This window comes from Alligator sinensis, unplaced genomic scaffold (assembly GCF_000455745.1).
Source record: "Alligator sinensis unplaced genomic scaffold, ASM45574v1 scaffold91_1, whole genome shotgun sequence".
Lineage (NCBI taxonomy): Eukaryota > Metazoa > Chordata > Crocodylia > Alligatoridae > Alligator > Alligator sinensis.
Genome location: NW_005842569.1, coordinates 386,756 through 398,451, shown reverse-complemented (window position 1 = coordinate 398,451; position 11,696 = coordinate 386,756). Strand labels below are relative to the sequence as shown.

The 11,696-nt window shown below is 40.4% G+C and overlaps 1 long non-coding RNA gene across 2 annotated transcripts in view; it reads right to left on the bottom strand.

Annotated features, from left to right (window-relative positions):
* Positions 1–7,527, bottom strand: part of LOC102373340 — a 14,816-nt gene extending 7,289 nt beyond the window's left edge. Inside the window, exons 1-2 of one of the 2 annotated variants that reach the window (XR_324828.3) lie at positions 7,297–7,527; positions 6,641–6,705 (exon numbers count right to left, since the gene is read on the bottom strand). This is a non-coding gene — a long non-coding RNA (uncharacterized LOC102373340). The remainder of the gene's footprint in view (positions 1–6,640; positions 6,706–7,296) is intronic. The other variant, XR_001358702.2, reaches the window with a different exon arrangement.
* Positions 7,528–11,696: the final 4,169 nt, after the last annotated feature.

Below are 11,696 nucleotides of genomic sequence, written 5' to 3'. Positions count from 1 at the left end.
CAAGTGCCTGCACACACCACCGTCAGCAGGATGGTGGTGCCCTCCCTGTATGAGGCATGCAGGGAGTCTTTGAGGGAGCAGCTGTGCAAAGCAGGTCTGCAGGTGGCCTTACACTTCATCTCGGACATCTGGAGCACTCGGGGTGGCGATCATGCCTACCTCTCTCTCACAGGTCACTGGTGTGACCAGTCAGGCCATCTGTAGGCTCTCCTTCAAGCCAAGGTGATGGATGAGTCCCACATGGCAACAGAGATCATGGGAGCTATGAACCACTTGGTGCAGGGGTGGCTCGCTGGGCAGGGTGAGTTCACCTGCAGGTTCATGGTCACTGACAATGGGGCCAATATGGTTAAGGTGCTCTATGATGCCAACTATGTTGGCATTTGCTGTGTGGCACACAAGTTACACCTTGTTGTCAAGGATGCCTTGGAGGGGGACAGGGCTGCCAGTGATGGCGCCAGTTCCACCAGCAAGCTCATTTCCAAATGCAGGAAGGTGACAGGCTACTTTCACCGGAGCATCAAGGTGGGCAAGATGCTGTGGGACAAACAAACAGAGCTGAACATCCCGCAGCACAAAATCATGCAGGATGTGGAGATTCAGTGGAACTCCACATACCTGAAGCTCAAGAGACTGGTGGAGCAACAGAATGGGTGGCCTTGCTTGGGGAAATTGGGATCAGCTGCCCCCGTAACAAAGCTGAGTGGGATACCATCTCCCAGATCTTGGTGGTCCTCAAGCTCTTCCTTGAGGCCACCGAGACCCTCAGTGCTGCAAATGCCCTCCTTAGTGAGGTGATCCCCATAGTGAGGGAACTTCAGAGCCAAATGGAGAACTTCCAGGGGATCAATGTTTTTGGCTGGGGGAAGCTGCTGTCACTAGACATGCAGGCATTGGTGAGGCGGTTGAAGGAGGGCATCAGGAAATGGCTTGATCTCTTGCGGTCCAGTACGGTCCATGTGCTGGCCACCATGTGTGACCCTGAGGGTGAAGAGCAGCGTATGCAGCAGTCAAACCTTGAATCAGTGGATGGAGGTGCTGGTGAAGAGAGTCAGGGAAGTAGAACAGCGGAGACAGGGAGACATGGAAGAGGGGGTCCACTGTCCCATGCTAGCACACCATCCACCAGCTAGTCTCCTCCTCCACCACAGGCGCTGCCTATGTGGGCCAAGGGCATAGCTTCTATGGTGAAAATGGAAATGGAGGCGTCAGGGGGTAAGGGACAGGCTAGTGGGGAGTGGAATGTAGCAGCACAGGTAAAAGTGCAGAGGTACTTGGGAAGTCAGATGTCCAGCAAGTTGCAGTGTGTCAGAATTCCACTGTCTATATTGAATCCATGAGTTTCTTTACCTAGGAGGCTGATGAAATGAAGTTCATAGGCCGGCTGTGAAAAGTGGTTTGTAAATTCAAACAAGCACCTAACCTCATCTACTATCAGTCTGTTGAAAGAATAGGGGAGAGGAGATGGAAGAAGTCAAAAGTGGCTTCAGAGAATGTTGCTGAAGTAGCTGAGCATTCCAGAATGGAAGTGGGAAGAGAAAAGAAGTAATTAACATTCTCAAGACAAAGGAGAAGTTTGAGTGAAGACAGACAGTGCTTTACCACATGTAGCAATAAAGAGACAGAAAGCCAGGCAGCCAGGCAAGTTGTCTCCGAATATCAGAGGCAGGTCCTGGGTTGTTCCTGAGAAGAACTGGGGTTAGAGGTATACTAATCAAGAGGATCTGAACAATGTTAAGCAGTAAACATGTCCTTTGTAATATGACTTTGTAATATTATTGATACCTAGTTAAAATTGGCAACCATGATAGAACCTGAAAGTCAGACTGTGTTACATTATAACATCAATCTCTTCATTCACCATGCACCAAAGAGCAGAAAGAGAAAAAGAGGGGAAAAGCAGGAGCAACACAAAACAATATACAAAATAATACTGGGTGCCCCACACCCCGTGTGCCCCCCACATGCAGTTGTTAATGCACTGTCTTTTAGTACTTGCTTTAGGAAGTACTAAATGATGGCGCATCGTTATTTTTAGCAGCTATGTCGCTATAGTGAGGTAGCTTGTCACTATGACAATGTAGCATCAGCATCATGGTTTGTGCCCACTGTCGCTACATCGGTGTAGTGACAAGCTATGTCTCCATAGCGTGTAGCTACAGCAATGTAGTGTCATGTGCAGACATGCCCACTGAGAAATGAAAATACTCAGGACCCTTGGACTTGTCAATGGAGATGCACATATTCAGCTCAATGGCAGTAGTGCTGCCACCTGGAAAAGAATGCCAGTGGAAGGCAGGTCATTGACAACCATAAGCATTTATGCCAGTCATTGTGCAAGGACTGTCTCATGGAGCTAATAGCAGAATAGAAACACAAAGATACAAACAACTTCAAAGGGGGCTCCTTATATTTTAGAAATGTTTGTAAAAAAAAAAAATTAACTGGGCTTACATTTGGGTGACATTCAGTAAGGCCAGGTACCTTATTTAATATAGGCCAAATTCTCTGCTGGCATAACAGCAAATAATTTGCCAATGAGTTAGTTTAGGCATGACTTAGAGGGAAACAAAAATTAAAATTAATAAATGTAAAACACTTCCAGAAGAACTATGAAAAAGTCACAAATTAAAAATGTAATATCTTGGGACTCCACTGGACTAGAAGCTAGCAGCAAATCCCAGCAGGTTTTAGGAAGCTTCTTATCCCAGTGGTACAACTTGATATCATTTGTGGTGTCGCTTGATCCCCCATTTCTAGTAACTTATCAGACTTTACAGCGTGGAAATAAAGAGACATTGAAAATGATCAGTGGTCTATCACATCAAGAAAATGTGAGATTTGGATTTAGGAAGAAGTGTTTTGGTAAGGGTTGTTTTTGTTTTTAATGGCACATATTTAAAAGTCCTCAAGTTGAGCATTGCAATAAATTTTAAGATGGATGAATAGGCGGATGGGTAATATACTGTAGCTCTGGCCAAACTGTCTATAAGACATAGCATGTATGTATGTGCAGGGAGGCACACGTATGGCGTTTCAATGCAGTTAGCCAGCTTTACGTACATGGAAAATTCACTCTATGAACAATTGAGTTCCATGACTACAGTAAAATTAGACTGCTGCAAATGGATCCACACAGATATGGTCTACCAGCATAGATTTAGCTGTGGTATCCAAAATTTGGACAGATTTTCTTTTAAAGATGATGTTCTTTTCTTTGTTCCCAAATTCATTTCTTTGCAGCATACATGAACACTCTTGTTCCTGAAAAATGGAACATAACAGTTTTCCTCTCTTGCCTGTTAGTAGTTCTCTTTACCCCCTGTGCCACTAAATGTACTATACTATAGTGGAAGGCTAAATTTATTGATATTATAAGATATTTAAAGAATAACATTTGTATTTTTTCACTTCTATAGATGCCTAAATACTTGGGAAATGAAAACTGAAAGGCTTTTTAAGAGTCTTATTTGCAAGCCATTTCTTTGAGTCCTATATTATTGAAAAATGTCCTCAGAAGTATTGTTTGCTTAAATAATTTCAGAAAGATTGATTGTTGAAACTCAGATCTTTAATGCATGTTTAGAAGGTTTTTTAAAGTGTAATAATTAAAAAAGCCATAGGAAACAAGTAAAACTTTTTTCTAGTCTTACTAACATTAATTAAAATTAAATTTTAGACTATTTGCGAGAGAAGGAGACTACTGTCAATACTCAGTAAGAGTATGAAACACGTGATAATTAGACTAAAAACTTCATAAGATTTATGCTTTCAGCAAACAGCAAAAACTGGTGAAAAATGTTGAAAGTTCCCATTTTCTAAATTTTATTAAAAGTTATGAAAGACCGTTACATTAAGAAGAAGCCACAATTTAAAATTTTATTTTACTCAAAAATTTTATATGGCACAATCGAAATTATACCATATGAATTAAGTGAAAATAGCAATAGATTCATGAAGTCTTTCATTTCTGAATTTTGCAAAATGCCTATTGTCTTCTGACGTTGTAAATACTTTTTTGGGGCCTAGGTTCCACTAAGTAGACTTATGCTGAATAGTGTATTATTCTCATTAAAAAAATCCCTCTAAAGTTAATGCAACTTCTCTGGAAGTGAGGTGCTATGCAAACTGATCAAGTGTGAAACAGTTTGGTCCTTTACTTAATTTGAAAATTTGATTGGGATTAACAATGTATAGGACACTTCTTATTTCAATCTAATACCTGGCTCAATTTTTGCATGACTGCTTTATGGCCAATTAATTAAGAAACTTTTTTTAAAGATGGCAATTCATCTTACCATAGGTAAAGAAATAATTGTGCAAAAGCAGTTCAAATCACGTACTAAGCCAGCTGTTGTGGATCAATAAAATATCTATGCTGTTGTTGCATCTTTTGAAAGATTAATTTACATACACAAAGTATACAGTACAATTTAATTTCAGAACACTCCTAGATGATATTAAAAATACTGTAAATATTACTTCTTGCAACAATGTTAATGGTAGCAGATTTTAATTAAAAATCTAGATGATTCAGGAAAAAAGAATCTGAGTCATAAGATTCAATTTTGTTTAATTTCTTAATGAATGCCTTTAATTACATATTTTGTATATCAAATGATTTGTTACCACCTGTTGCATATAGTTTAAATCTTTGTTGGTAAATTCATCTGCATGTGTGCACAAAGCATAGTATTTCACTTTTGCTGCATTATATAAACAAATTTAATTTATTTAACTTTTATTTCATTTTTTTTCCAAGCCTGTTTTTGGCTTATCTTATTTTGGCAACAGATAAGCATTAAAAATATGAAATATCAAAGGCAAACTGCTATTTCAACTCAAACCTTAGTGTAAACAAAGGAAAATATTTTAAAATCCAAAATTGTTACAAACTAGCAATTTCAAAAGACATGATTCATTTTCCTACCTGCTTTCTACCTGAAATGGTTTTAAACTGCAGAAATAAACACAGTCTAAACCTGCTGCTTGCAATATAAAAGCTGATTACTGGTGAAGATCTCAAAGAAAAATAATTCATTCAGGCTGAGAGCCCTAAGAGCAATTCAAACTTTCTGGATTACATCACTGGAAGCAGTATGTAATTTGTTCCAATTGATGTCATTTGGTCACATAAAGCCATTATTTTACAAAGCACCTTAGCATATTTGCACTTTCCCTTTACCTCAACTCCCAGGACAGAGTTACTTGAACTTGACATATATCAAATACATACAGATAAACAACCACCAAAAATTAATTAAACCTGACTTATTTGCAAATCAAATCAATTAATATGAGAAATTAAGAGCTAAAATGTTGCATCACATGAAAAAGGCATCTTTTTTATCACTGAAAATCTAAAAAGCACTTGTTCATGTCCTGTTCATGCAATGACCCTGGATAACTGAGATTTGTTCTTGTGGGATTTGCAACTCTTTTCCTGAATGGATTCAAGATGAGGTAATGCCATTCAAAAGAGGCTGAGCAGTGAAACATTACATGTAGAACTCAAATATCCTGGCCCCAATTCTAACCTCTGTAAGTATATTCAACTGGGTCAATGGAATTTCTTAACTTCCGCCACATACTCCTCTACTTCTAGATTTAAAAAGTGCCAGGTTCACATGGATAACATATTAATAGGCAGCGTTGCAAATTGACACTATAGAAACACTCAACAAAAAGATATCTGAGTATGTGCAAATGCCACATGGTTAATGGTAAGTATATGTTTGCAGCTCATCTACAGCATGGCAAGTAAACTGCAGCATGATATCTGCTTTGCACTGCACACTGTACTACTGGCACAGTGGGCCTTCATTGTTTCCCTCATGTGTCTGTAAGACAGCCGTCCAATTGCAAATTCTGTTTTTGATTACCAAGCAATGTTCCTTCTTTCAAGTATTTTAAACAACAGAATCTGTATGAAGCAATGTAGGACAATAACTTGTTTGAACTGACCTTTGAGTCAATTAAAATAAAACAACTCTAGAGAATGCCTTTAGTATTGAACGAAGCTAGGAAAACCAAGTTCTGTATCACTAAAACTGTCAAAATGAATTTACTTAGCACTTGAAAAATCCTTTTAAAAAGACAGCTTATAGAAAGGGCTATAAAAGCTGTGCTGTTACAATCATAACTGTCACACTCAGTCTGAGAAGAGGGATGTGCATTCATTTTTTGCATATACCTAGTATAACATCATCAGTTTCAAGCCCCCGTCCCTCCCTCCCTCTTCCAAAATGCAATTTGCTAAGTTTCTAAAATCTCAATTACAATGAACTTTCAGAAAGGATAGTTTAAAAGGACTGGATGCTGAACCACACTGGGGAAGATGTCCATACTTAACCAACATTTAATCTGCCTATTCTTGCACATTTTTTTTTAATACAAGCCACCAGAGAAAATCACCACCTAAGTAGCAGGGAGCTTGTGCAATGCAGACTTTGCAGATTAAAAAACAATTCCAAATCTGTTTAACTTAGACACAGAGCTCCTTTAGCTTTAGTAGTGTATCCCTTGCTCCTGGGGGCAAGGGGGGTGGGGTGGGGTGGGGAGAGGGGGCAAAACAAAATAAAACAAAACAAAAAAAAATGCTTACACAGACCAATTAGGAATAATAAAACATCTTCCTTACCTTTCATTTTTATTGGGTGTAAGGGTATGGAGGGACATGTAGAAATTTTCTTCTGTGCCTCAATCCTGTTTAAATTTTTTTACAGAACTTTAGCTTGGAAAGGCATGAAAGGATGACTCGGACAATACATAAATCACAAATGAAGCAACAATAAATGTAGTTGTACACACATACATATTATAAAAAAAGGAAATATTGTTTATGGTAATTCTATATCTTCTTTAATAATAAAAAATATACTTAGCACAGTTTGACAAAAATGAATAGTGAAATGTACTGTACACTGTCCCAAAAACTGCACGTTACTCAAGTAAATTTTATGATTAAAAGTGAAAGTAAATCTAGGCAGTCTCTGTAATCCCTGTTTCAGATTCTAAAAGAAACACATTCACAGCATATACATTTGTTACAAAAGTGGAAGATCAATTGCCATTCTGCTCAAAATATGTGCAAAGAAGGAGCCTAAAGAAATTAAAATATTTTTTTCAAGCTATGGTTAAGTACATATCCTAATTAAAAATAATGATTTAGATAGTATCCATTGGCATAATTACTTTTGAGCAGGATATCAGAATTAATACTTTTGCTCATTAAACAATCAGTGAAATATGAGAAGTTTTATAGCAAACAGCACTGCAAACATATTAAGAAATTACCTTTTGTTAAAACTTCCTCAGACATTTTATATACTCACAGAGGCACAGTTCTTTGTAGTTTAAGGATATATTGTTGTACACCAGATATAAAAAGTTAACAGGTCCAAAACATTTCCTCTTTTCAATTAAGCCCTAAGTTACCTTGCATAGTCAATAACAGCTAGTGAAACTAGGCTGTTAGAAATCTGAGTTCTTTTGTCCACTATGTCTTATATTATGTGCCTAATTTTCCTTTCTGCTGCCATCTGCTGGCAGCTGTTCTTCCCTATAAAACATTAGACAGCCTTAGATAGTCTCTTATTGCTCAACTACTGTACAGTATGAACCTTATTTTCCATGCTCCATGGCCAGCCAATCACGTACTGTTACACTTCCAGGTCAAATCTTTTGAACATCGGCCGATTCTATCCAGAGGTCAACATGACTTTTCTTGGCTCCGAAAAAGCATGCCTTTAAAAATACTTCATGCAAAAATACAGTATTTAACATTTAAAATTCTAAGTTTGTTAACATGCATTGCCTTTTTCAGACCATTTAAATCTTTGCAATCACTAATTTAGGAATAGTATTTCTATTTTTTAAAAAAGAACATAGCCATTCTAATACCAAAAGGAAATCTGCACTAAAAAGAGCATTACTTTATTTGAAGCAAGTCTCTTAATTTGTCAACATAGCCCTTTAACAATAGGAAATGCTGCTTCTGGTATCAAAAAAATTACAAGGGTGGCAAAAGGGTGGCAAAAAAATGTCCACCAAAAAAACATATATTCCATATGGATTTCTTTTTGATTTCAAACTCAGAATTTTTTTTTTTATATTATCAGCTATGCTGTGCTAGAGGAGATATACTACAGCAGCTGTGTGAGAGAGAGTAGATTCAAACAGAGGATATTTTCAAACCAGGCAGTTTTGAGTGATGGGTGGTGGTGGCAGCACATGAGGCAGCAGCTGCAGGTTGGCTGCCAGAAGCAGTGGCGACCAGACAAGGACTAAGGTTGCTGCACACTCTCCTTCACCGAAGACACTCAAGTCTGGTGCCCTGGTCACCCCCTTTTAGTGTAAGGTTTGAGCCCAAACCTTAAACATGGCAGCAATACTGTGAAGTAGCTGTGCAAGGTGTGTTTTTTCATTGCTCAAGTCTTAGAGTGAAAACAACCCCCAAAGTTATACTAGCTATAAAATAAATTCCTTTTCCTAGTTGCACGTTCTCAGTAGTGACTGCAGGATGTTGTTGCTGTGAAAGTCATCCCCCACTTTACACAAAAAAGCAAGTAATTAAAAATACTTGGGACTGGCCCATTCTTTTAGCCACATTAATTTGGCTAGGCATTGGGAAACTCTACCAGAAAGAATGGAATCCCTTCAGAACCACTTCTCCAGCCCAACAACCGCAAGAGCCTCTGTTACACAAGTGCCCTATTGCCTGGAATAAAACCCAAAAAGGATCCATAAATTGCCAGGTTATTTAGTTCTGAAAATTCTGAAAGACAAAAGGCAATACAGGAGACCCTTGCCATTTGTGGAGGATACATTCTCGTATCCCCCACAAATGGTGAAATCCGCTGTCTGCGTTCATGAACGTAGTGCTCCCAGCAGCCAGGGGCACAAGGGGCGGGGGGGACACGGCTGCACTGGCAGCTGCAGGAGCGCGGTGGGAGCAGCAAGCGTGGAGCTCCCGAGGAGCTCCTTTAAGTGTATTTAAGATGCGGGTTCAGCATTCACGAATATTTGAAACCATGAATGCCAAACCCATGAATAGCGAGGGTTTCCTGTACTCTTAGGCCAGACAAGTGTGTACATGCAGTATGTAGTGCCACAGACCCATCTGTAGTGCCACATACCACACAGGCAGGCATGCCCCACACAGGGGGGGTTTGTGAACCCAGAAGATCCCAGGGTCAAAAAAACCCATGGCAAAAAATGGCAAAAAATAGCTGGTGCATATGGTGCATATGCTGGTGCATATGCTGGTGCATATGGCAGCAGCACATGCTACTCAAAACCAGAGCCTGGTCACCTGGAGCCACACTCGAGCTGGAGCCACACTCTGGCCAGGCTCTTTACTGCAGGAACGCCACAGCTGCAGCCCCCCGAGGGCCCCAGGACTCCAGGTAAGGCTTCTGGGGCCAGCACAATTGCTGGCCCTAGCCTCCCCTATACCATGCAGGGTAACCTGTTGCGTGCCAATGCACATGTGATCCCCAGGGAAAAGTCGTAGTGGCACAAGGTGTGCTGCTGCTACTTGTTCCTGGGGAAACAAATGGCTGCAATCATCTGGGTTTGGCCTTGAAGGTTTAATTCCAAACTAAATACTGTTTCAGCATTATTTTCTTACATTCCCCCATTCCTTCAGATCTTCCCATTCAGAAATGCCCTCAGAACCAGACCAGTTTTACTGCAAGAAAGCATTTTTGCATCCATAGTGTAGGGAGAAGAATTTTCCCCTGAGAACTTATCTGGGGCTTAGGTAAGGCCTATTGTCTTTCATGGACCATTTGCACTATAGCAAACTTCACTATTATTGCCTACCTGTAGCTTTAGATCTTGAGTGTTTGACTAAACTTAGCGCTCCAAAAATAGAAGTAAAAAGCTGCTGAAGGCTCCAATTTCAGTTTCTTTGTGAATGACATTAATGTATACTTGCACCCCACACAGCACTTGAGGGAAAATGTCAATATTGTATATGCATACCTGAAATGTAGGACAGAGCACCACAGTCTGAGATGATCTAGGAACAAAGCATGGTTCAGTAGAGGAAGTGAAGGTAAGAGGTCACCAACAGGGACAAGAGACTAATAGTTGCTGCACATACAGACTTACAGACTATGGACAGTATAAGTGGTGTAAACCAGTATAAGTGACTGGAAACTGGTTCAAATCTATAATACAACAGAAGTTCAATGCGCACAAACTGCTTTCAAAATGGCTGAAACCAGTTTAAGATAAACCTTGATGAATGTATTAGATTTAACTGATTTAGGTTAAATTGGTTTATTGAACTTCTATCCCAGATACCCTCCAGATTCAAGTTAATTCATAGTTCCATTGGTGACACGTAGGGGGTGCACATGCACCCCCTGAGTTTAGCGGTGCACCCCCTGCAAAAAGATGCTGCCGACACTGCCAGTGGTGCTTGTGTGCGGTGGCTGCTCGCCACCGCCTCCTTGCCGCCGTCATTGCCGGTAGCATCTGTGGGTGGTCCCCAATTGCCGCTGGCCACTGCTGCCACTGCTGGCAGCATCTGTGGGTGGTTGCCAACCACTGGTTGGCGCTCGTCATCCCCACTGAGGCCGACAGCACTGTGGCCACCTGCGGGAGCTCACCACTTGCCACCGCCACACTCCCACCACCAACAGCGCTGCTGCTACCTGCGGGAGCTTGCCGTGCCTCCCCAGCCTCTGGAAGCACATGACCTTTATGCACAGTCCCCTGGCATCCCAAAATGCTTTGCACTTCTCCTGCAAAACCCCTTCCCACACAGGGTGGGTGGGCTAGCTTTGATTCAAGCTCTGTTCCATCTGAGCAGGGAGGTGTGCTCTTACACCCCCTGGCTTCTGGCCTGGATACCACTGCAGGCATATGGCTGCATTTTCAGAATCAAAAGTGAATGTCTGATCACCTGCTTATCAGTTCAATCTATGCAGTTTAGATTAACCTGTGAAGATTGAATCGATTCAGCCTCAGTCTATTTGACAATCTATACTTAGCCACAATCTAAGCTACTAATACGAGGGAAATCAGCAAGGAGGTAACAATGAAGATGAGGAAAACAGGGGTATTATGGCCATTATTTTGCCCAAATTAACACATGTTCTTTAACAATATGCAATCTGCAGGATTACACAGGTGTTCCTAAGGGTTTTCAGGATTGGGGTCAATGTGAGTATGTTTTCATGAAGCCTAGTCATATACAAAACAAAGTTGTCCCCTGTCTGATCCTTATAAACTGGCAGTGTGTAGTAGGCCTGAAGGAGGAATTTGAGAGTGACTGTAGTTTTATTTAAGAAGTATGGGCTATATATAAAGAGTAAGATGTGAGAAAGCATGGAGATGCTTGTGGGAAAAGTGCACTACTGAGATGCACAGCAAAGGCTAAAAATGCTGGTGAAGCTAAGAGAAAGGATGCTGATATGATAAGCTAAAAGATCTGATAGGGTAGTGGCTAGGTTGTGAAGCATATTAAAAATAATGATTATTCTAGATAGTGTTTGCAGAGATATTCTGGGTGCCTGTAGACATGCAGGACTCTTGCTCTGACATGCTGTAGTTACAGCCCTTCAGAGCAAAATTGATAATTTGAGTCTGCTGCAGCTTGCTAATTAGAGTGCTCCAGCAGCCTCAACCTCTTGTGTATTCAGATTCCCCATGTTTCAAAATGGCAGCAGAGGTGCTTTAACTAA